Below are 25509 nucleotides of genomic sequence, written 5' to 3'. Positions count from 1 at the left end.
GTGGCAGCTCCCAAAGAAAGGTTAGAAGAAACAAAGGAAATCCTTAAAAGCAAACCATTACTGATAATGGTATTTGAAATATGCATTAGATTCACTTATAAATAAGTGTGTAAAGGAAAAACTGGGATTTCTTTTGGATCTACACTTTCTTTTGGTTTATTTTCCTTTAAGCATACAAAATAATAGGTAACTACTTTCAAATGGGAGCCTCTAAACAGTGGTAGATCAGAGATGCCCAAGTTTACTCCAGAACATGGAATTTCTGTTCACTTTTGCTGATTGAAATTTCTGAATGCAGGATTTTCAGTCTTCTACTTTAAATTTCCACTTAAAATCAAGCTCTCTGTGCAATAATCTTTTTATGCCCAGTATTTGTGCTTGGAAGCATTTCCTAACCTATCACAGATGTAGTTAAGACAATAATTTCAGTTTAATGAGCCAGAGATTCCCCCCCTCCCAAAGCAGAAGGGTAACATCATCAGGTTTATATTTTATGATATGCATATGACTTGTTTTTAACTTGAAAGTGCCTACTTACAAAAATCCTGTATCTTATTCAGCAGTGATTTTGTTCTATTGTACAGTGTCATTTTCCTCTTCCTTCATTCTTTTGAACCCTTTCCCCCTCTTCTTTCATTTCTTTGTTCTACATCCTTTTAATATTTTGTACAGATTTCCCTCCCCTCTGACATTTTTATCATTTTGAGGCATAAAATAGGGCCTCTCTTCTCTGGCAGCTGCGACCCCATCCCCTGCTGCACCAAATTGACACTTCTGCAAGCAGCAGCTCTGCTCTGTCACTCCAAGGCTGCTGTTTCACAAGTGTTGATTTAGTGCAGCAGGGGATGATGTGCCAGCTGTAAAACTCAGACAATAATAGTAATAATGGTTGGGAAAAGTCTTATAATAAGAGAGAAAAATAAAAGGGTGTGGGGAGAAAAGGTAGGAAGGGTGCAGGTGGAGGGAGGAAGGGGAGCAGTGGTCCCTGTGGGGTGGCGGGGTACTGGGCTGTCCAAGGAGCAGTGGGATGGGCAGGAGAGTGGACCATGAGCTAATTCTCCTCCTCCCCACTCTCTCTCCTTACAAGAAACTCCTGTGACTGATGGTGAAGATGTTTTGTGTTTCTGTCAAACTGGGGAATTATTTTGGGATAAAGTCCTAGTGGAAGTGGGTGAAGGACTTAAAATATGATGAGAGAGTGAGGAACAACTGTGCTGTAGAATCACTTATTATTTGCAAATGCAACTTTCTGGATGAAAAGACATTTGATATTTTTGTTCTTAAGGTGTATATTGCATGTCTATGGATATAGAGGATGGATGTTTTTTATATGTACAAATGGTGTGTTGTTATTTAAAGCACATAAATGGAGAGTTCCTTCTAAATCAGCCCTGATTTACCCTCAGTAATGTTCCTAAGGAAATAGTTTACAACTACTTTGTATGTGAGTGTTTAATAAGCTGTTGGCAAGACAAAAAATTATTGTAGGTTGTATTTACTGACCACTTTTTCTTTATTTTCATTCTCAGCCATAACTCAACAATTATTTCCATGGCTCTGTTTGACTATTTTTCATTGATCTTGGAGCAGTGAATGAAGCACAGTATGTGCTAAATATTGATATTGGTAATGATATGCCAATGTGTGGTAAGACAGAACAGTTTCAGATGGACATGCAGAACAGGTCAGTGGAGACGTGAAGGTGTTAACATACATGTCTACCAAATAGTATTGTTTGCTTAAATCTGCTTACTCATAGCATTTCCCAGGTCTGGGTAGAGAATATGAAATTTTCCAAAGACTCTTGAGAAGCCTGTTTCTTTTAAGTTCAATTCAGACATGGGTTTGTGTTTCTTTAAATTAATGGGAAATAAGGACATACTTAAAACTAAGCATATATTTGAAGGCTGGTGGATTGAGGTTATGTTTGTCAGGTCTTGAGTAATACTTCCAATGTCTGAAAAACATCTCCTTTTTAGTATTTAGAGAGATGCTTTATAATATGCTTCCACAGTGATCACCTTTGTAATCTTGTTGTTCATCATATTAATTGAAGAAGCTCTTTTCTGATAACCTTTGGCTGTTCAAGATATGTTCCTAAAGCATCAAAGCCTGACGAAACTTAGAAAAGACATAATAGATCATCCTGTCTGCTTTTTTGCCAGTGTAGAATTATTTCATTGAGAACATTTTTTAATGTTATGTCAACTTTAGTTTTTAAAATCCCAAGTGAAAGCTTCCATATCTCTCCTTGGGAGACTATTTCACAGGCTGATACATCTTGCTGTCAGGAAGACTATCCTGATACTCTGCTGAGCTTAAGCTTTTTCTTTCTATTATTTCTAGTTGTGTCCTTTTTACTTGATAGCTTTTACACAAGTTTAAATATTTATAGGTTTTTTTTCCCTTAAAAAATTTTTTTCAGTTTATCAATATCTTTTTGATTTTGGAAAGTCCACCTAAGACCTTCTAAACCGTGAACTACATTTACTTTCAAACCATTCAAGTCAGATGCTCACCACAACATTTTTCTTAATGTTCTCTTTCTCAGGGTCCAAAGAACACAGGAGATTCCAACTATGAGAAATCTGATAAGCAGTCCATTTTCATCAGTGATTTGAGATAAGTCCCTTTGCTTTTCTAATTGTCAATGCACAGCTCTTCTTGCAGTTGTGAGTGAGGATCCCCAACTGCTACTTGGTTCTCAATTTCTCACCTCTTTCTGCTCTGCTTCACAGAAAACCTGCATAATGCTTTGTCTTTGTACTTCTGCAGCTTGCACAAAATTCACTTCATTCTTGTTAGGTGAAACTGTTGAGGTCAGAACTCAGAATACCTCCCAGGAAACAGAAGGCAAGAGAAAGGAGGGTGATGCTGTCCTTAATTCAAAATCTGATTTGGAACTCCTGGGTAGAATTTTAGCTCCTTTTTCAGGAGAAATTGAAATATGTTATTGCAGGGAAATGCAGAGAACAAGTTGTCAGGGGGCTTACTTGTGTGGGCCAGTCCTGTGTTTGCATAGTTCAGGGTTGCAGGAAGGGATCCAGCCTGTGCCAGCTGAGGGCCCAGGCAAGCCAGTGCGTTCCTGGCACTGAGAGACAGGCTCTGCTTCTCTGCACGTCCTTCTCTCTGCAAGGAAGTAGCTGCAGTCTCCTGCTGCATGCTGGTGGGTACTGGCGCTATACAGACCAAAAAACTGCAGGCAGCTGGAAAAAATCACTTTCTTTTTAATGCCATTTTTTTTGTTATTATCAGTTATGAGTGTTCTGGTTTGCAGGAAAGGGGAAGAAATTGAAATGGCTTTACACATCTTTTGGCTGTCGTTTCTAGCTTGTTTTCTAAGGAATGGTGTTAGTCTGTCAAACTTCTCTAATTACTTTTGAACACAAGGAATGTTTATACGGCTGAGTTCAGTGGTGATAGAGATCCCATCCCACAGTGGCCTTGTGTGGTAACTCTGAAATCAATAGGGACGCTTTGGGGTGTCCTGGCTGACAAGCATGGTGTGAACCTCAGAGCATCATGACTGTGTAGCACTGGAGCAGCCTAGGAAGGTTTTGAGGAGACAATGTGGGGAAGGAGAGCATGGATGGAGAGTTTGATCCCTTAGGAGTGAGTCACAAGGCAGAAAGAATTGGTTTTCTGCTCAGAGTACTTGAGCCTTTCCTGAGGAGTTTTCAGACTGTTAGAGACTCATTGCTTGTCTAATTGTTCTCCCAGAATCAATAGTTAAACTTGCATTGATTTCTGCTGACTTCTCATGCTTGGGATTCCAGCTCTACTGTGGAACTTGCGATCTCGGTGTTTCACAGAGGCTTACCTGCCACAGCTGTCTGACACTTCCTGAAATACTGAGGACAGCTTCCCTGAAAAGTGTGCAGGTTGGAAACAGCACTCCAGGTGCCTTTGTAGCCTTTGTAGGTGCTACCTGCCAGGCTGCTGTTTGTCCACCCATTTTACAGAGATAGCCTGTGCCTGGTGGGCTTATTCCCACATATTCCCAGGTCTGCATCTCAGAATGGCCACTTGCTGCTATCTCCTCATTCTGACTATTCCAAGGAATTTTTAATGAAAATTTTTATTTTAGCTGAATTTTGACTAAGATGATTTTCCAAAGAAAATTTTCTATTTTATTCCTTTTTATGTGTCTGATGTCTAGGTGCTGCTATGTATATTTTCTTCTTTACTTGCAGTATTTTCTAAATTCACATCTTCTTCAGCTCGTGACAACAAGATCTACTGCCTAACACATGTTAGTGCCTATATTTCTATATTTAATTGCAAGAGATTACTCTCAAATGTATTTCTGAAACAGGTATGAAGAACAATGTTTGCTAGTAAGTTTCCCATAACTTCTCTTCATTGAGAAAAGAGTAAAAAAGAGTAATGATATTGCACTTCTGCTGACTACTCTGCCTGACTGATTCACAGGGTATTTGCTCTTAACATGTTGTAGGAGTTAAAAAAAATGTGTCAAACTTTTTTTGGCACCCAGCTCCAGTAGATCCTGTTAGAAGAAACATATGGCCTCACACTAACAGTGTTAAAGCACTGCTGAAGTATTGCATGCACGACATTGACAAATTTCCTCTAGGCTTTTTGTTTTCTGTGCTATTAAGCATTCAAAGTCCACTATTTCATTACCACTGATGATACAGAGAGCCTTATTGACATTCTATCCATCTGTTCATAACATGCATTATTAAATGTGAAGCAACTAGTAGGTAAGAGTGTACTTGCCAGCTGTACAATGAATTCTCAGTAGTTTGGTGCCCTCTATAAATTTTCTAGTATTCTGCCAGTTTCTCAGCATAATTTGCAATGGGGATATTTTTTAATGTTTTACATTGTACAGAGAAAAGTTGTTTCAAAAGAATATTTTTTTTTTATCCCTAATGTGAAATATTTAGATATAGTTTCAAAAAGCCCAAGAGTCTTTTAATATACAAATACTGTTGCTAATATCAGATCTCACTAACCACAGTTTCTGTGTTTTTCTTTTTTTGGTTTTTTCCCTAGGAGCAAATCTGCTGCATTACCATGAACAGGACAATGGGGACCCAATGAGTCACCCTATTCATATATTTTTGGAACCCAGAGGAATTGGTTTGACTATTTACAGATTATAACAGTTGGTAGTTGAATGTTTTATTTTCATTCCCAGTTGGTACAATATGTTCACAGCTGATGCTAATGGCTTGCCCATTTGATATCACATATGGTCCACTATTTGGGTCTCCTAAAGCTTTCTTTTGTGGTCAAGCTGCTTTCAAATTTGTGTATGTTTAGGTTTGTTCTGTCTGCTGGAAAGGTGAATATGAAACTCTGAAACTGGGCAGCTTTATAGTAACTCAGCAGTTCTGCTGATAAAGTTTCAAAGAATGAGACTAAATGTTCCATAAAGAATATTTTTCATATAAAATGGAATAAAAACAAATGTCTTACATCATCAGGTGAAATTCTGAAAGAAATGTCCTTTCCTCTTTCTTTGTATTTGATGCTGTGATTGAGTTACCCTCCAGTGTATGGATACCACTGAGCATCATCAGGATTGCTTTTTCTGGGTGTTCAATTGTTTTGGAAACCAATTTATACATAATTTGTATTGCTTGAATCATGATTTCTATTTTTATTTGAATATTTCTGTTACGATAGTGTTTTGTGAAAAGATGTAAGGATGCAAATTAATTTTTCCTTTTGTTTCTAGAATAAGAGCATAGGAAAAGTGAAATAAAAGAATATGGGTACAGAAATTAAAATTGCAAGCCAGTCTGAAATTGTTCTCCTATGATACAAAGTGTTTATACTGACTCTGAAACATAACTGATAAAGCCACAATCTCATAAAAAGATTATTTCCAAAACTATTGCATTACCCTCAGAGAGCTAAAATTCTCATTTATTTGTAGGAGTAGATCATAATAGCTCAAATTCCCTGAGAAGTGGGCCTTGTGTGATAATTAAGCAGGGTAGTACATTAATTGTCCTCCACTTCACCTCTAGATGTTTAACTCCTTATCTAGTCAACCAGCAAACAATAATGCTCACTTATTTGTGCCTTATGATTCAAATAATTTTTTTAGCCTAGGTAATTTATTTGAAATAAAGCAGAGTAAGCACATTGATGTGAAAGGGACATTGAAATTATGTCAGATTACCATTACTTAATACAATTAGGTGGTTGGATGCGGGTTTTATGGTTGTATTTTTTAGCCATGCAACTTTAGCTGAGTAAGAGCAATGTAATTTTTGCATGTAGGAATATTTCTCTAACTAATGGGACAGATTTAACTGTTTTTGCCACATGGTTTCTGCTTTCTGCTGGCCTTGCTCTCATTGATGCCTGTTAGGAGAGCAGGTACACGTGTATTGGAAGTGTCACCTGTGCCTGGGACATCTGGCTCCTGGTGCTGGATTAAATCAGGAATCTGGTGGTAGGACAGAGTCTCTGGCTTGCTCAGTTTTGGGGGAAATAGTGCATTTTCTGGTTTAGAGTCAGCCCCTGGAAGGAGATGGACATGGAACTGAAGTAGGAGGCTCTTTCAAGTTAATCAAGTCAATATTCAACCTGGAGTACTAAGGAAAGAAAAACCCAACTAAACCCAATGTTTTTGCAAATGAAACTAATAGATGAGAAATAATATTCTGCCCTCTACTATAAGCAGTTTCAGGGACTTAGAAAATGACAGAAAACTTTCGCATGCTAAGAAGTTCACTTGAAATGTCTTTAAAAAAAGGACTAAGGGAATCAAATTATTAATGAGTGATCTCAGGAATGGACTGGGTGCCTGATGATGTAGTAAAAAGTATTTCTTAGACAGGACTTGGTCAAAATTTGGTGAAATTTTTGGTACTCTGTACCAAAGAGAGTTAAAGAAGTTAGTGATGTTGTCTCTCCCAACTTATTAGATAGAAATGGAAGATTGTGCAAGAAGAATTTGGATTTATTGGATGCAAAATTAAGTTATATTCAGGAAAGAATCTATTTCGCATAAGTAGCACCAAGTGTTAGGAAGTAGAAACAATATTGTTGAAAATTATTTTTGGGGTCTTATAACTAAATCCCAAGTCCAAAAGGCACCAGGAGCAGTAACTTGCTTGACTGCGGGTATTTGTCAAAACAAGAGTGTAGCAATGCAGAAGTGGTCATAGCCTGGGTATCCTGTGACACAGGATATCATACAGCACATTCCAAGGAGTCCATACCCATCAGGTTTGGGGTGGCTCAGCCTGCCCTGAGCACACTGTGCTGGCCTGGGCACGGTGCTGCAGCTCTGTCAGCAGCGCTGGTTCACAGCTGAGCATGGCAGAGAGCAGGGACCTGCAGAGACAGCCCTGCTGTTCACTGTGTGCTTTGTGCCCTCTCTAACACCCTGCCACCATCTCCAGAGGCTGTCACAGCATGTCCCTGTGTGCTGGACATCGTGTCCTTCCCTCTGCTGTGTTGACTCTGGCCTCACTGTGGCCTCAGGCATTTGCTGCAGGACTCATGTAAAGATGGGTTTTGCAGTGCATCATCCATGCCAAGGGGATTCTGTTGGAAAGAAGTGTTACACTGATTCTAATCTCTGACTAAAAAGATAATTTCTGATTGGTACATTGAGAATTATGTACATCCTGGGGGATTCTTAAAATTTGTTAATAATTTATTATAGTTATTATTATTATTGTCATCATTATCATAGTTATTGTTATTATATCATCCAAAATGTGTGAGTGCTCTGGCAGAAGCCTCTGTTTGCACTGGCCCGTGCAGCTGGGCTGAGGGCAGTGTTGGGCACTGCCCTGCCCTCGGGGGCTGCTGCCCAGCACACACTGACAGCCTGTGCTGCTGTGCCTCCTCAGCTGGAGGCTGGCACCCACCCCAGGCCAATGGTGAAGCTGTAGTCAGACCCTTCAAAGAGCCACCAGAATACACACCTCACTCTCTGCCCAACAAATTCTTTTCTTCCCAAAGCAATGAGATCTTTGTAGCTCTCCACTAAATATACTTTCTTCTTGTTTTGACAGAGGAAGAGCCTGAGGCTGGAGCTTGCCGAGAACACCATGTGGAAATGGTTTGCTCAGCTGCCATTGCTCAGCAGGGAAAGTGAGGGGTGGGATGGACTTGATGAAGGCAGCTTCATCTTGAAAAACAGTTGATTAGAAAAATACCATCAAATTGTAATTTATCAGCTCTAGATATGTTTTAGGGAGTCCTCTCTCATGAATGGGATTAAATTACATATAGTGTTAACCCAGAGTCTTCTGCAACAATGTAAATGAGTTGTTAACATGGTACTTCATTGCAATAATAACTCAAAGCTACTAGCAGGCTTGATGGGTCTGCAATAAATGTTTTATTATTTAGGAAAAATATACTCTACAAGTTGCAATGTGCCATGCTCATTCATGCTGTAAATCAACAAAGATCAGCAGACTGAATAGGGGAAATGAAAAGCTTATTTAGGAACTGACACAAGCTTTCAGATGAGCAGGAATGGCTGAAGTTAACTGCATTCATTTTTCTTTACTTGTCACAGTTGCCACTTGAATTTCACTGCTAAAGATTGTGGGTAGTTTTGCTTTATGAAATTATATCTATGAAAACAATATTTGCATTTATATAGACTTAGTTTATAATAAAGTTAAACCTAGCACACCCCCTTGCCTCCACAAACAAACAAATCAACCAGCCAACCAAAAACCTCTATGTTAAAATAATATTTATCTGTCACTTTTTCTGGATCTGAACAGGATTCAGCTAAATGGCTCCCACTGGCTGCTTTAAAGACCCAAAGCCTGTGACCATGTGAAATGCAGGAATGCATAGTTTTGGCCATCCCTTCAACCTCAGCTCCCCTGTAAGGCTGCCTCTCTCCTCACCAGGGTAAACCAAGGGTTTTCTTTAAAATGATCTTGATGTGGGATGAGTTAAAGCACAGAGTGGTGACAGGGGCCAGAGACTAGGAATTAATATGGTCCTCCTCGTATGGTTATAAAGTGCCTGAGATCAGCTCCATTGCCATCCTTTCATGTTCCCTAGCACCTGAAGACCCTTTCTTGAATTTTGCAGAAAATGCAGATCCTGAATGCTGAGCACTAGCTTTCCTGAAAACAGTACATGTTTGAACATGGAGTAAAACCCCTTGCAAACTCTCTACTTACTCTGTTTAACTGATATCCTTAGAGAGATGTGACTTCTTTGGCTGATCCAGGGGAAAGAGAAACCAGGACAAGAAGACAAGTGAGTTAAGATAACTCATCCCGTGCCTCTGTTTAGGCTTGAAAAGGACAAGGTTTTTTAAGACAGCTTTGGAAATTATTCCCCTACCCCTACTTATGCCCCAGAAAGAATGAAGAGAACATGAAAATACTTTTTAAAGGATTTGCCTGATGATGCCACACCCCTGGCCATAGGTCTCCAAAGGGAAGAGCTGCTTTTTATTGGGCAATTAAGCTGGACCTGCCCAATGAGGATGGCAGCAGGGATTGAGCATATGATGAGAATACTTCAGGATCAGCCTGGTATAGTTATGCACAAGGCTCTGACTGCAGTACTATCCTGAGAAAGCAGCTGATGGATGGAGGCAGCAGTAAGAAAAAGGCCAGTTAGCAGGGTTCTGTTTAGGTTTGTGCCTGATGGTGTGTGTGTACTCAAATGTGTGTTTATATGAACATGAATGCTTATGGGTGTACCTCTATACAGAAATGAAGCACTTTTTGTTTCTCTGTAGTTATCTGCATATTTGTTCTGGTTTGTCAGGTGCTTGTGTCTGCCACTGAATGGATGCTTTCCTTGGTTGTGGAGTTACTTACTCAGCTACAAGACTCACTGCCTATCTCAAATACCCATTCTCAGTAGGTCGGTTTGCATGACTTAAACTTAGTATGATTTTGTTGTGGTGCCCAGTGTGCCTACAGGAGAGGAGCCTAATCTTGTAGCCAGCAAAGCAGGCTCTGTACTGCTCAGACTAGAGCTTGGAAATGATGCAAATACAACAGTTTTGCTGCAGGGGTTGTTCCACTGACTTGGTCTTGAGCCTGTTGGGTTGAACTGATGGTGTCTCTGGTGTTACCATCCCATAGCTAGAAGCAGCCTCCTTGAGGCAGGTGCTCTGCGCTGCTGTGAGTGGTGGTGAGTTGGGCGTGTTCCTCCGGCCCCTGGGACTGCAGGTGAGGCCCTGCTGCTGCTGGGGTGCTGCTGGTTCCTGTGCCTGGACAAAGATGAGGCTGGGCTTCGCATCTTGCTGAGGAGGCTTCTGGACTCTTACCCTGAATTTCTCACTTTGAGTTTTAAAAATATACTTGCAAGAAAATACTTCTTGCATGATGTGCAAGAAACCCTTAGAAGTGGTGTGTTACCCTCCCCTATTTATTTTGTCAACCATGAAATTGAAATTGCTTTGCCCCTTTGAAAATAATAAGTGGTTTGTTTGTGAGAATAGTATATGCAAAAAAAAATTAATTTGGAGTCCTGTCTTAGACTTTCTTCAGATAGTTATCTGAAGCTTTTGTCATCATAATGACTTTAAAAAAGGCAAATATAAGCCAAAGACTCCAAAGAAGTCACTGAGATAATGCACTGTGAAAGGTTTTCAGTTTGCTTCACTGAGAAAAGTTTTGCGTCTTGAGCCAGCCATTTATATGCTTAGGAAAAGTCCAATTAAGATGACTGAATTGTAAGTGTCATAAAATAGAGAAGGCAGGGGACATTTAATTATAGCTGTGCTGCCAGGCACCAATAGAACAAAAGAAAAAATGTTCACCTAAAGCACAAAGTACTGCCTAATACATTTGCTGTAATAAAGGGACAATATATGGTCTAAACACATCTTCCAAATAGTTCAAAAAGCTGCACCTTCTGATTTCCATGAAGCTGTTCTTGCGATTATCAACATAGTTTAAGAAAAAGAAATATCTTTTTAATATTGAGACCTTCAACTTTGGTCACAGGTTGAAAAGGAAGCGTCATGCATTAAGACAAAAATGTTGCCTGAGAAAATGGATTTGTGACCCAGAAGAATGTATAATTGATGTGTGTGGTTGTCTGAATGGTAGAATAACAATAGTAACCATTAGAGATGAGAGCTGGAACTAGTCAGGCAGTGAGGCAGGATGTATTTTATAGGTCATCTGGGCTCCATTCAGATCTACAGGTTGCTATTCCTTCTCCATACTTGAAAGCATTTAATAGATTATTACAAAAGGAAAAGGATGGTATGCAATAATGGTTTAAATTGAAGCTCTGTATATATATCACCACTGTGTGACTTCTAAATGGATGCTTCATTTTTAAAATTCTCCCATGACCTACTTGAAAGTTTGCCAGAGCATCAACGAATTAAAACAATGAATTGACCAGCAGCAAGAGTAAAAGATCCTGAATAGTACAGTAGAAACAGTTGTTCTCTTCTGTGGCAGACACAATAAGGAATAAGAAGTCCCCAAGAAAATTTGTTCCAAAGTTGTCTGTTCTGTTCAAGACAGATGAACTGTTTTTCTTCTCTTTTGTTTCATAATGCTAAAATAAGAAAAAAGGACAGAATTTTGGAAAGAGGTTTAACTGTCAAACAATCAAAGCCAAAAGCACGTAATAGTGAAGTCAAATTCAGATTCCCTTCTTGCCTGGAAAATGCTTCTTTCATATTGAAATTGATACAAGTTAAAGGGTGGAGAATCTTTTGTGCTTTGTTTCACATGAACATAAAAGTTTTATTCCTGCTTTTAATGGGTAGTATTTTACAAATGTAATGGAACATAATTTTACCAGGTTTCCCTAAGGAAAAGTCGTGGCATGATTACATAGGCAGTCCCATCTCATTTAGTATAATGCTTACAATATAGATGCAAATATACTTATGTAACTCAAGTTAGAGGTAGATTGAATAGCATTCAGATAATCATAGAGCAGTGCAGATGCTGAAAAAAGTTTTGCAGGAGAAATATGCATTGAATGACTGGTCCCTTGCAGCCACATTTGCCCCCAAGTAGTGTTTTCCTGCGAGGCAGAAGATTCAAGCTGTGCCAGACAGAAGTACCTGGCATGTGTACAATTTGCCACTTGAGGATGAACATATTAGCTTGTCCCTGTTGGTAGCACACCCCAGCGAGCAGTGACAGTGGTAGATCAAGGGGATGGGGACCCTGGTGGCTCGCAGTGTTCCCAGCAGCAGGGACAGCCTGGCAAGGAAGCCATCCTCTCCTGGGCAGAGCTCTGGCACTGTCCCTCAGGGTCATGGGCTGCAGGGTGGCACACAGGGGCTCCATGGGCATGCGAGGAGGGTTAGGCCACCTCAGGTAGAAGCACAGAGCAACAGAGCAGGGAGTGTAAGGATGACAGTGTGCTCTCCAAACTCCTTGCACAAAGAATTTTTCAGCTAGAGATTAAATAAATCTTTTCCGTTGTGAATAATAATGATTTAATGTAGTCCATGCTGTAATTCTCAGACTTCTGCTATAAAAATCAATTAAAATCTGTGTTATAAGATAGTATAAAGGGTCTTATATTTATGGGAGTTGTAGGGGTCCTCTTTCTGCCTGGCTTGTGCATTGATGAAACAGATCTATAAGAAAAGTGATGTCTTTCTTATAGGGGATGATTTAACAAATTTAAAAGATTTTACTAGCACATGTGAGATGGAAATATTCTCTATTTCATGAAAAACAGATAGTCTTTTACCTATTTTTTTTATTGCCAGACTCTCTTCTCAGATCTCTTTTTTAATCTGATGTAGATCACCACAGAATAGAGAAACTGTTCCAAGTTTTCATCTAAGTGGTATAACAGCTTAGTGTACATAAACCTAGTCTTGATGCTGGTTATTTGGAGATGCACAGCAGAGACAAATGTAACCTGCCTGGAGTCAAAGCAAAAGAGTTTTCTAGAGCTCTTCTGCAGGATCACTGGCAGCAGAGCTGCTGCTTCTGCACCAGGTGTGCGGAGGTGTTGCTGTAGCTGGCATATGGATTGCAGGTGTGAGACCAGCAGTGCCTCTGGCAGCTGCTGCCTCTTTGGGTAGGCAGATTCCTTCTCATTCTTTCTGGGGAAGGTCAAGAATTAACAAAGATATTAAAAAAACGAAGCTCAACATCTCTCTGTGTTAGATTTCTTTTAAACTTTCCCTCTATCAATGTTAATATCTCAGATCCAAAGGTGATAGTAATAGATAGATTAGCACAAAATATATGTTGCAGGTATATGCTGTGGAGAAAACTGAATAAAGACCATATTTGGAGAATTAGTTGCCTTTTTCGATGTATTTTAGTTAGAGCTCTCTGTTCCCTAGCACATTTGGAGCCAAACTATCTTTTAGTAATCAAGAGGAATCTTTGTTTAATGTGGTTTTGCTTTATTTTCTTCGAATTTTTTATTTGCCACAACTCAATTACCTGCCAATACTCAGAAATGTGAATTGCATCAATTTCTTTTTAGTCAAGTGTAAAATTTATCATTCAGATAAACTAACATCAGAGTCAGTATCAGACTGTGGAAGTGTTTGCTCTTCCTTGCTCATTAGTTAGCATTTCATCTGTGAGTGTGGGATGGATAAATTTCAGTGTGTATCTGATTTAACCTCTAAAAATGTATCTTTTTGTCATGATTTAACTGCAGACAGCAGGTAAGCACCACTTAGTACCTACTGAGATGTGGAGGGAAATCTGGAAAAAGGTAACCCTTATGGGTTGAGATGAGAAAAGCTTAATAATTTAAATAAATTTAAAAAAATAGTAATAATAGGAAAAAGAGAGGGGTCTAAAGAAACACGAGTGATGCACAATAGAACTGTTCAATTCACCACCGTGTGACTGATGCCCAGCCCATCCCCAGGCAGTGATCAGCAACTCTTGGCCAACTCCCCTCAGTTTATTTACTGACCATGACATTTCATGGTGGGAATGTCCCTCTGGCCAGCTGGGGTCAGCTGTGCTCCCTCCCAGCCTCTTGTGCACCTGTTTGCTGGCAGAGTGGCAGAGCATGGGAAACTGAGAAAGCCTTCATTTACAGTAAGCACTGTAGCAACAACTAAAACATCCGTGTGCCACCAGCAGTGTTCTCATACTAAATCCAGAACACTGCACTGTACGTGCTTGGAAGAAAATTAACTCTCTCCCAGCTGGAATCAGGGCACCTCAGGTGAGTGAGGTGGGTACTCCAGTGCTGTGCCAGCCCAGCTCAGGAGGACAAAAATGCCTTCCATCCCAAATTTGTCCCGTGAGAATGTCTTGTCTGTCTTTTCATCTTTAATAAGACATTTCCAGATGGACTGTAATACTGAAATCAAGTTTTGCTTCTTTGTTTGCTTTTCAAGATTAGCAACAGCTTAGGATGAGCACTTCAGTTGGTGATCCTGTCAGGTGTCTCAGGTTCCACGCCTGCTGTTGGCATTTTCCTCTGCATTATAAAAGGGTGCTGTTTGTAAACAACTTTAGCTGTTTTATATAGGACATTTGTAAACCAAGTAAAGTATTAATGTGGTTTAACGTCAGCAGAAATTCAGTAAAGGAGCCTTTTGGTTAGCTAAGGCTTGTTCCATTCATAGGAAAATTCAGATAAATTAAGGATATATGTGAAGCAAGTGCACCAAGCCTACAGTGCTTTAAGCTCCTCTGTGGATGATCTAATTCAAAAGGAAAATGGCTGTAGTTCATGGTAGCTTAATCCTCTTTACAGTAAAGTCAGACTACTTTACCTCTCAGTGAGAATATCCACAGTGGGATTTAATGCATTTTGACTTACATGCATTATCATCATGGGTTTAGTTGGTTTATCTTAACTTCCCTGGATGTTCTTTTGTAGAAAAAGTAAAGATGTAGATATCTAGTGCTAGCTTATTTAAAGTATAGTCATGTAGTCATGTCCTTAATCTGATATGGGTTTTAGTGTAACCATGTTAAGTGATAAGTGGGAACTGCTTTGTTAAGGGATTCATATACATTCTCATGCCAAAGGATAACAAAGGTAGTTCTTCATTTGTGACTGGGCTACCCAGAAATAATCCAAAAGCCTCAGTGTAAGTGGTTGACATCTGTTTGCATGCTGGGCACTGCAATGCCAGTGACTCCTCAGACATAATTACAAATTCTGGAATTTAAAGCTGAGGCTCAACAAAATAATTCACGTGATTATTTTATCTCAGTCCATCCTCTGTTTTGCAGGCCAAAGATAAAAGGATTCGATACTTTGGAGGAACTTTGCTTCACGTGGTTGTAAAATCAGCAGAGGTGCTGGAAACACCTCTCATTTTGTATGGAGAGGTTCAGTCCTATACCTGATGGGGAGGAGAAAGCATTGACTAGACATTTTTCCAGTCCTTGAAGCAGTTTTGTTTGAGAGAATGACATTTTTCATGCCAGACAGTTGGCATCAGCTGTCAAGTTGGCTGAACTGGACAAGACAGAGATGGAGACATGCAATGCTATATGGTGTCATCAGAACTAAAGATTATGAAATTATTCTGCACAGATTTCACCCCTGAAGTGAACAGAACACACCAGGGATTTCCCATGGCGATGAGAGTCCCTGTTCCAGTTCAACTGATTCAACTGGCCATGTTGCCTTTTATCCAGGTTCCTGTTTTCATCACATGGCAGGAGATGCAGAAAGCACTAGGAAAACTACACCACCAGAGGGGTAAGGAATTCTTTGCAGATTTTAAAACCCTTTTTCTTCTGCAGACTTGTTTGAGCAGTTTACTTTATAGTGACTTTGGCTTGAAGCTGAGGGCACTAACAAAGTTGTTATATAAAAGCATTATTAGTATTTGAGGATTTAAGCCTCTGTTTCAGGAGTTCAAGTTTGCTGTGTCTTATGTTATTTTTTATTTTAGCAGTGTTTGTGTACCATGCTTTTGTGACTTAATGCATAACAACTGAAGTCAGTTAAAAGTCTATGGCATTAGTGAAACTGTGAACCACATAAAAGACTAAATTGCTTTTTCTCTTTCTGTAATTGCCACTACAATAAAAGCTGGCTTTCCTGTAAAATTTTTCAGAGTTAACCCCTGCAGAGCTCCCAGGCTGAGGAGGCAGAAGTGTGATTAGGGGTGTGTAGAAGGGGGAGAACACCTGACTAACAGTAATTAGGGGTGCTCGAGGGCTGTAGGCAGCAGAGGGCAGAACTTGCAACCACACACCCCAGGTCCCAGAAGAATTGCAGTGTAATGGGAAAGGGTCAACTGGGATCCCTCAGGACAGCAGCTTTGGCAACCGTGCCCTGCTTGCATCCTTTCCAATAGCCCCGCTGAACATGCCAAGGAAGGATGGGAAGGACATGGGGTGGATAGACAGTTACGACTGCAAACAAGGAGGAAAAAGGGAATAATTTTTTGGTATATTACTTAAGGCCATTGTTTTGAACAATATTATAAATATTGGGGAATGGGTGGGTGGGTAGGTCAGTCCCCTTACATGTGTGTGTGGGCAGAAGTTTCAGCCAGCAGAGTAATGGAAGGATTTGATAAATGTGCAGTATTTCCTGTAGGACAGATTTGCCTCCATATCAATCTTAAATATAAATGAATCTTCTTTTACAGAAACACCAGCAATGTGTGCTTAACTGTAATAATAAAGAAATATAATAATTCACTGCATACCAAATGTGGGTAATGTAACACATTGCAAAAGTTAAAAAGAGCACCCACCAGAGCTATACATGCATTGAATTAGTTTTAAAAATCTAGTTTTGTTTTTAGAATGTAAAAAAAATGCTATATCATTATCATCTAAGGGACTGTCTTCACACACTTGAACATACTTCTTTGTGGTATTCACTTTGTCAAATAATGCAAATACTACCACTGATGATGAATGCTTGCCCTGCTTTTGGGTTCCTGTATGATTTGTCCTGTTTATTGTTTATTTTTTTCCTTTTTTTCCTATTAGAACAGAACAATAATGTTGACAGCATGAAAAATAGAAGATTTTTAAAATGTCTTAAATATAATTTTGTCTAGATGACGGTTTGAAATGAGTAATGTTCTGTTTTTAAAAAGGTTGCTAATTATCTAAATTTCACTGTGGTTTAATTAGCAGCATCCACAGTAGAACGTGGGAGGTGGTGCTTATCACCTGCCAGGGAAAATGTTGCCTTCTGAGGAGGGTAAGTTATGTCAACCAAAATACAGCCTGATTTTAGATCTCCGATACCATTCCCTTTGAAATCTTGGTGGGCAAGGGTGACTGAGCCTTAAGTGATTGGGAGAGTGGAGAACAGAGGTATTAGTGCCACAACTGTCTCTGGGCAGGTCTGGGAGCCCCCAGTATCCTGGGTGCTTGCTGTGGAAGGAGACGGCTCTCACTGAGCATTACAGCCAGCAGCTCCTCACAGTCTGAGCAGAAATTAAACCACGTGCCAGTGTGTTTCTGGTAAACCGTACTCTGTCTCCATGTTATGCCTTCTTTGTTGTCCTTGTTAGCTGTTTTATTAAATGCAGCCTGTAATTCTCTTTGAATGTATCAGATAGGTAAAGGAGCTGGTACAGGGAGAGGTCATTTGTTATGGACAGCTCTGCCCATAGCAGCTACAAGCATGGAAATGATGGAATTGCCTTAATGAGGTGGCTGTTCTGAGCTGGAAGCCACTAAGGTCAGCAGAAAGGTGGCATTTTATGTCCACCAGATCAAACAAAACAAGGTTGGATCCTTACCTTAGGTTAGACTTGGTAAAGTTTCTGTAATCTGATATAATAATTTTATTGCCTGCTCTGTGAGTTTCTAAGCATTTTTGTTCTTCCTCCAGAGAATGTTGTGGTATTATTGTGGTATCCACAATAATTTTTAATTCATTAGGGAAAGGAGAAGAGCTAATCTGCAGGTCATAGGTAAATTATTTCTAATTGAGTCAATCCATGAAAGCTAAGCCAAGAAGAAAACAAAAAAAAGGCTTTCTATTAGTTAGCTTGATATTTTTGTTATAAGCACACAGTTCCAATCTGTGTAGTGGTACTGTTTTGTCTTTCTGTAGTCCAGTTTATTTTTCCATGCAATGGACACACTCACGTAGGTACCAGTATTGTAGTAGGCTTCAGTCAGTGCACCAGGTACGTCCATGGAAATGGTGTGAGATTCATTGAGCCCTGTACACCAAAACAAAATCCTTCAGGCATTCAAGAAGGTGTAGAAACACCATTATCAGAGGCTGAACATTGCTTTTCAGAAAAACCATCTTTTATGAGGTTCTGATTTTCTGATATTTACAAAACAAGCTGAAGAGGAAACCTGCAAACAAAAAGTCCCCATTCTAGGAAATACTGAAAAGCAGGAACCATGTAATTTTGTAATTTTCATTCCCTTTCTGTTAGCTTTTCACTTTTCACTTGTGTCCAGCTATCTCTGTTTGTCTCATTGCTGTCCCACGGGAGTGAGTGACTCTGGCATGGCTCCCTGTGCTGTGTCCATTTGCTGCTCCAGAGGTGCTAATTGTCCTTTCCTCTCATAATGTCTAATTGATCATATAATAACTTCAACTCAGACCACAGCTCTCCAACATGCTTTTGCTGCAGATTGAAACCTCTGTTTCAGACCTAAAGAATGGCTGCTTTGCTTGTGTATTTTACCCCCAACTCTAATAGTCGGTCTCATAAAAGATATTACTTCTCTCCATAAACCTTGACTGTCTAGCCTGCATTTTGGTTCCTTGGGGGCAGCAAGCAGGAAAACAACCTCTTCAAGCCTGGAGTTTCCTTATAGCAAAAAATTGTAGCTTTGAATTATAGTTTTAAACATTAAACTACTTCCTTGACCCCATTCCACTGATTTTGAACATGCATTGGTGTTAAGAATGAAACAGAAGGATTGCCAAGACTTTCCAGCCTGATGCTGGTCTGAGTGATCCAGAAGTCCCATCGGGGAAGTTCTTGAACACTTTGTCCATATTTTTAGTGGGCTGTGAGGAACAGAAAAGTCCTGTTCAGATATGGAGACCCCAACTCCAGCTGGGGCAGGAGTCCCACTGTGACATTGCCAGCAGTGTCCCAGAGGCCAAAAGGCATACAGGGTGGATGGGGACAATCTGTGCAGAGCTGGTGCCCAGCCCTTACCCTGCTGATGTGTCACCTGCAGGGAGATGGGAGCAGAGAGGAGTAGAGCAGGGCCATGTCCATGGCCATCCCCAAGATCATCAGTTATGAGAATTGTGGCTTTGCCTTTATAGACATGATTTTGCATTTGGATGTAGTGTGGGGCACAGACCACCCCTGCCTTTCTATTCATGGGCATGATTTGCTCGTGGGAAGTTGACTGTGGTATCCTTTGCACAGCTCTGAGCCTTTGGGTGGAAATATCTGGAGGAGTGGGTTTCCCCTTACTGTTCTCTAGGCTATTCTAGCTAGTCAGCCTTGCCAGGTGAAAAATCCCTAAGCTGTTTCTTAAACCAGACAATAAAATGTGATGCAGCAAACTAAGAGTGGGTCTGAGCCCATGCTAGGGCAACCTTCTGGGTCATTCAGAGCAGTCAGACTTTAACCTACTGAAACTGGTAGCTTGGAATGAGCTCAATCCATCCATATTTTTTTGAAAGTGACTTTATCAATTGGTTGCCTTTAACTTCTGACAAGAGACATTGATGTAAGAGATTGGTGAAGTTTATGACTCATGAAGGTATTTGCTTCACTTACTTGTAATTTCTAGTGCAAATGTGTAGTTCGCTTGTACTCAACTGAGAAAGAAATGGCAGTGTACAAAGTAAGTAGAGCAGATTAATTAAATTGGCTGTTCTTGTTAACCCTTTCTGCTACTATAAAAGCTAGAAAAAATTTCTAAGATTAAAAGGTGACAAGATAATGAATTGTGATTTCTCATTGCTGTAATACGTTATGGGATAGTCTGAATTGATGCTTAATTCAAAACGTAATTAAACATTTATATAAATAATGGTTCATTATGTTAAGAAGCATTAAAACGTGGTTATAAACACTGTTTAAGTAACTGGCCAGCCACACAACATTGTTTTGACTGTTACTCTTCATTAGACAGTTTTCTTGGTGAGTTTTCTAGCAGTATGGTTGGAGTGTAGTGGTGTCTGATAGGAGCTGGTGAGCAGAGAGCCCCAAGCCATGCAGCACAGTCCCCACCTGCCTGTGCAAGAGGCAATCCTGACACCTAGCTCTGCTCATGCTGCTTCACATCTACCCATATTAGTGGCTGTTGTGTAAAATTACCAAGTATGTTCCTAATTCCCCAAATTTGCTCATTCTCACTTTTCACAGAAATGCTTCTTGTCACTAAAAGCTGATGAGGAAGGATGATTTAAGGCACTGGGGAAACCTTGTCCTCATTCCTAGCTGCATTGCGAATGCTTGGCTTTCAGCTCATGCTGGTCCCACTGAACAGCAGGGTGAAACACAGGTATGGAGGGACTGAACTTCACACATATTGATACTGGGGAAATGGACCAAAGTGTAAAATAAATGTCATTGGTACAAGATGACTTCCTTGCTTTGAGCTGGGAGGTTTTGCTATCTCAGCCCATTGCTATGGAGCCCTGAGCTATTTGGTGTTTGAGGGTTTCCTCTGGGCTACCGGTTATGTATGGGTCAGTACTAAAAGTTAGTGTTTTCTAGGCTTTTTTCTCATTCCAGGATCTGCACAGCAGCTCCCTGCCCCAGTTCCTGCACTGCTGGGGCCATAGGGGTTGAGCAGTGCTGGGTCTGGGTGCAGCTGGCAGGGAGGCACAGCCCCAGCCTGGCTGGGCTGGGATGCAGAGCCTTGCATCAGGTGTGCTCTGGTTTTACTGGACTGCTGCAGTTTCCATTGCTGCTCTGAGCCAGCTTGCGCTCATCGCTGAGCCTGCCACCCTGCCCCTGCCCGCCCAGGGGTTGTAACGAGGCCCTGGTTCCCTCATTGCTTTGCTGATGGCTTTGCCTCCTTGCACAGTATGTTAGGAAGAAGTGTAGGATGTGTTGGAAAGCTCAGAAATCAGGGGTTTTTTTAAATACAGCTGTTCTGCTATTGCCCAGGTAATGGCCAATGTAGTGCAGAAGCACAGGCACGTGCTTCTGGGGCATAAAGATTTTTTCTTGTCTGCTTGGGGTCTGGCTTGACAGTGTGAAGAACAGGAAGGCTCTGCAGTGAGGAAAAATCTTATCATGACAGACGGCCCAGGAGGGAAGCCCTGCTGTGGGGTCAGAGCGGTGTAAGAGCTGTGCCTGGCAGATGGCGGTCACCGGTAGGGATGGCCACAGAGCCAGGGGACCGTCAGGTGTGGAGCTGGAATGGCAACTGCAATCACTACATCACAGCACCAGCCAGGGAAAGCCAGTGTTGGAGTGGCCATGGGCAGACAGCAGGGCTGAGACAAAGGGAGGAGTGAGAGGCGCTGAGCGGGAGGCAGCAGCAGAGAGCAGCATGGAGCCGCGCTGCCGGGCCCTGGGCCTGATGCAGGGCCAGCCCTGCTTGGCAAGGCAATTCCAGCGTGGCTGGTCTGTGTGGGGAGCTCTGCTGAATACACGGGCACGTTTTGTCCCTTGGCAGTGTTAGTGGGGACCCTCGGTTGGCTTGGCTCGTGCAAGGTGGCATCCCAGCCCAAACACTGCACCATGCACTCACCATGCCAGCGAGGGCAGCCACGGCTGCCTTACCCCTCTGAGGGCTGCCTGCTCTTAGGTGGTTGCACTGCTGATCTGCTTTGCTGGGTTTTAACCTAACAGAAGGAAAGCCTTCAAATGCTGCTAAAAGGAATAAAATTATAGTTGTGCTTTAGGGAGCAAAAATGATCTCTTTTGGCTGTTGTGCTGTTATTGCAAATTGTGTGTGTGTGATTTATCCTAATTAAAAAAAATATGACAGACATAAGCCACAGAAATATCTGTAAATGACACAATCTGGTCCTGTCTTTGTTTATCACTATCATAATGCATTGCTGGCCTCTTAAAATTATTAGCCTTTGTGACTTGCTAATAGCCACGGACCCTGTCTTGTGAAATGGAATGGTGTGGAATAGTAAAGGAGAATGTGACCTTTTCAGTGTGGGATCAACATTTCACTTGGTTATGCTAAATCCTACTTTATTGCTTTTAAAAAAGTATTTATTTATTTTCTGTCTGTTTGTTTAGTGGGCAGAATTTTTCAAGCTTGTAGTTTAAATACAGAAATCTGGAGGGGGAGGGTTCAGAATTTTTCCTTTATTGGAGCAAATTAAACGGTTCTCCATTACATAAGACTGCTCTATCAAATTAATACCAGTCATTTCCCCCTGTGTGTTGAGTGAGTTTTCAGATCAAACCAGACCTCTGAAGGCATATACACTGCTGCATTAAAGGAAGATGCTGTGATATTCTGTATCAAAAAGGTTAAACTCATCAGATTCTATGTAAACACTCATTTTACCCCAGCTAACCTGTAAAGATTTCATTTTGCTTCATTTATCTTCTCCCTTACCCTATGCTAAACCATTCCCAGCTTCGAGGAAAGAATCATGTCTCCATTCATTTCCTATCTTGCTGAATTGCCTTCGCATTTCCTATCATCTGCACATAATCCTATTCTCTCCATTATTGTCTTAATACCAAGTACAGCACAAGATAATGGATAGGCACTGTAATAACAGTGTGGCCTGTAGGAGCCCCTCGAGGGAAATATCTTTGACGCTGGTAGAATATTAATGCATCCCAGGTCCCTGATCTTCCTCTTTCACTTCATCTCCTGTTTTCTAAACTACATAATGACTTTCATATACATGACAAAAGCATTAGAACAGAAAAAGACTCATTGATGAGCAGCAGGGCTGTGTGATATTAAGAAGCAGTATTCTCAGTTCTTTGTACAGTTTTTGACCACCATCAGAGACAGTGTGTGCAGGTAATTTCTGATTTGAATAGATACAGGCATAAAGAAGCATTATTGTACTCTGTTAATCCAAATGCCCATCACAGGCACTGCGTGAAAATAAATTAAAATGTAATTCTTCAATAATGCATCTGTCTACAGGATGATTTTCAGCAGATTAAAAACAAACAACTTGATATCACTTAGGCTAGTGGATTGTTTCTGAGAAGCTTAATCATCAGCAGATTATGAATGGAACAGTAAATCAAAGCAGGGTATGTTAAACAATGTAGATTGTGTTGTAGTGGCAATTTACTGTACATAATTTTTTAATAAAAGGGAAAAATTGATTTTTGTGAGCATAAACATTGAATCCTATGAGAATTTAGCTGCTGTTATTGGAAAGGGGAATGTAAAAAATGCTATTCTTGTCATGTAGGAGCAATAACCTTTCATTCCTCCTACAAAAACCCAGAAGTTTGCTCCCTTTAGGGCTGCCTTTAAGCATCACTTCTTTTCTCATTTTTCTTTCCTTTTGTGACATGCTCTGTATTTTGGTATAATATTTTGCAAATATGATATGTATTTCTGATTCACACTTCACCCCACCCATGGGGTGTGCACCCTGGTGAAGTGGGGGAAACCCCTAAACTTTCCTTATGCCCAGAAGGAGCTCTCCAATTTCACACTGTGAATTTGCTTTTAAATGGAGATCTGCCAGCAGACATCCCTTGCTGCTTGTCTTCAAGGTCTGGCTATCACTGCTCCTAGTGTTGGATTTCAGGTGAAACATCAGGCTGGGGGCTCTGCAGCAGCCCTATCTTCCCCTGCCTGCTGCCAGTTGCTGTAGGAGCAGAGCAGCTCCTGACCATCAATCATTGCAGATAATATCTGAGGAGAAAGGGAGAAATTATTTCAAATCAAGGGAACTGAGTTAGGAGCAGGAGCCAAGCAGCAGTCTGGTACTGGCAGCATGCTGGAGAGGAGAAACACTGAAGTCTGGAAGAATCAAGGATGTGAGCTAGTCCTGATGGAATGTCGTCTTGAGATTAAAAAAAAATTGCAAAAGTACTTGAAAATTAGTTATATATTAGATGAAAGATTAGGAAAATTTGCACAAAATGCAGATACCCTGTGCTTTAAGAAGGTGGCTGTTTTCCCTTCTTAACTGCTAAGTAAATGCTAAGAAGCATCTTCTAACTTCAGTGCTCAATCCTGACCCAGCTTTGCAAGGGGCTCTGGGGAGTCCAAGGAAATGTCAGGGTGAGTGACTGAAGCCATACTAAAAGAAATCTCTCCCAAGAGTAAAAGAGGAGACAGCCTGTCTATTCCTGGGCCTACTGTTGTTTTATGCCCTAATTTTATTTTCAGCTAATTCATTTGATTGATTTCACTGCTTTTAATGTTATTTCTTCTGTTTTGAACTCATGTGCACTGTGAAATAGTCTAATACTGAAAGATGCTGCTTCTGCATTTTAAACTGTGCTCAGCAGGGTGGAAAAATGCACATGGATCTTAAAGACATTGTACTGTATGTCAGAAACCTGAAGATGTCCTTTTGGAACCTGGTAAAAACTACATTATCGAGCTCTGTTACTATCATTAAAAATGCAATGCCTTTTCTTTCACATGTTTACTTGCCAAGAGAAAAAATGACATCCTGCATGACACTGGTAGTGTGGTATCCCAGTTTATGAGACTGTAAACAAGAAGAGGTGAGAAAGAACTCGGTTTCTGTTAGTATTCACTTAAAAATTGTTATCATCTAAATGTAAGTCCAAAACCAAAATATTAGGTTGTTTCCTTTTGTCTTGAAAATTCATCTAGTGAATGACTTTTGTTACTCTTGTTGTTGTCCTAAAATGAGGAAAGTAATTTAGGATCATACTGTAAAAACAGTACCTCTCAAAGTGTTTTGCAGCCTTGTTGCCAGCATTTGGGGGACCAGAATTTGGGGCACCCTTGTACAACCACTCTCTGGAGGCTTTGAGTAGGTCCTTGTTAGCCTGATAAACCAAAGTCTGTTTTATGTGCAGAGACCCTTTATAGCCTTCCTTGTATTTATTGACTTCAGGGTCTCTGTCACACCTTTGTGATGTTTAGTGTAATATAGTAAAGTAGAAGTTATTACTTACATCATGAATACAGGCAAGTCAATGACCGCTAGCAGAGGCTGGAGACCTGGTGTTTTTGGTTTTGCATAGACTTAGATCAGGAGACAAGCAGGTTTGCATTTTCAGGGACACAAAAAAAAAAAACCCAAAAACCAACTGAGAATAAATAATGACTTGTAGGTTTTGATTTTGGTTTGGCTTCTTTTATCCCCTCAGTCTTGGAAACCCAAGGACATCATGGTCTCAGGCTGTAAGAGCTGTAAAGAGCTGGATCTTGTACCTTGGATTGACTTTGTAAGTGAAGAAAGACTTTGATGGTTCTGATTATTCTGTATGAAAGATAAAAATTGATGTATCTGTTTTCAGCCTTGGTTGTAGGTGAAACCAGGACGGGCAGGACAGGAGGCTGCAACAGCCAAGAATTTGTCTGGGTTATGAGAGCTGTTTCAGAGTGAGTAAATGGGTCTTCCCTGGGACTTGGAGTTGGGTGGTTGTGACTCCAAAGATGGTTGAATTCTGTTTAAAGAATTTACTTGGCTCCTGTTGGTTCTGACTTACTAAATGCTACTAATTATCGCAAGGGTTTTTATCTTACAACCACCTTCAGGTTTTTGACCAAGAAAAAATTATCCTTTGTAGGGCTGAAGTACAAC

General features: G+C 40.6%; 1 long non-coding RNA gene across 1 annotated transcript in view; it reads left to right on the top strand.

The window, feature by feature from the left end:
* The window catches only part of LOC135451138 (uncharacterized), a 175282-nt gene that overhangs the window by 32599 nt on the left and 117174 nt on the right, over nucleotides 1–25509 (top strand). Inside the window, exons 8-17 of the long non-coding RNA XR_010441228.1 lie at nucleotides 1530–1684; nucleotides 2552–4252; nucleotides 5020–5135; nucleotides 8010–8056; nucleotides 8736–8868; nucleotides 9745–9843; nucleotides 15138–15612; nucleotides 17010–17079; nucleotides 20186–20324; nucleotides 25223–25307. This is a non-coding gene — a long non-coding RNA (uncharacterized LOC135451138). The remainder of the gene's footprint in view (nucleotides 1–1529; nucleotides 1685–2551; nucleotides 4253–5019; nucleotides 5136–8009; nucleotides 8057–8735; nucleotides 8869–9744; nucleotides 9844–15137; nucleotides 15613–17009; nucleotides 17080–20185; nucleotides 20325–25222; nucleotides 25308–25509) is intronic.

This window comes from Zonotrichia leucophrys, chromosome 8, assembly GCF_028769735.1.
Source record: "Zonotrichia leucophrys gambelii isolate GWCS_2022_RI chromosome 8, RI_Zleu_2.0, whole genome shotgun sequence".
NCBI classification, from domain to species: Eukaryota; Metazoa; Chordata; class Aves; order Passeriformes; family Passerellidae; genus Zonotrichia; species Zonotrichia leucophrys.
The sequence above is the reverse complement of the archived record's forward strand: the minus strand, read 5'-3'. Positions and strand labels throughout refer to the sequence as shown.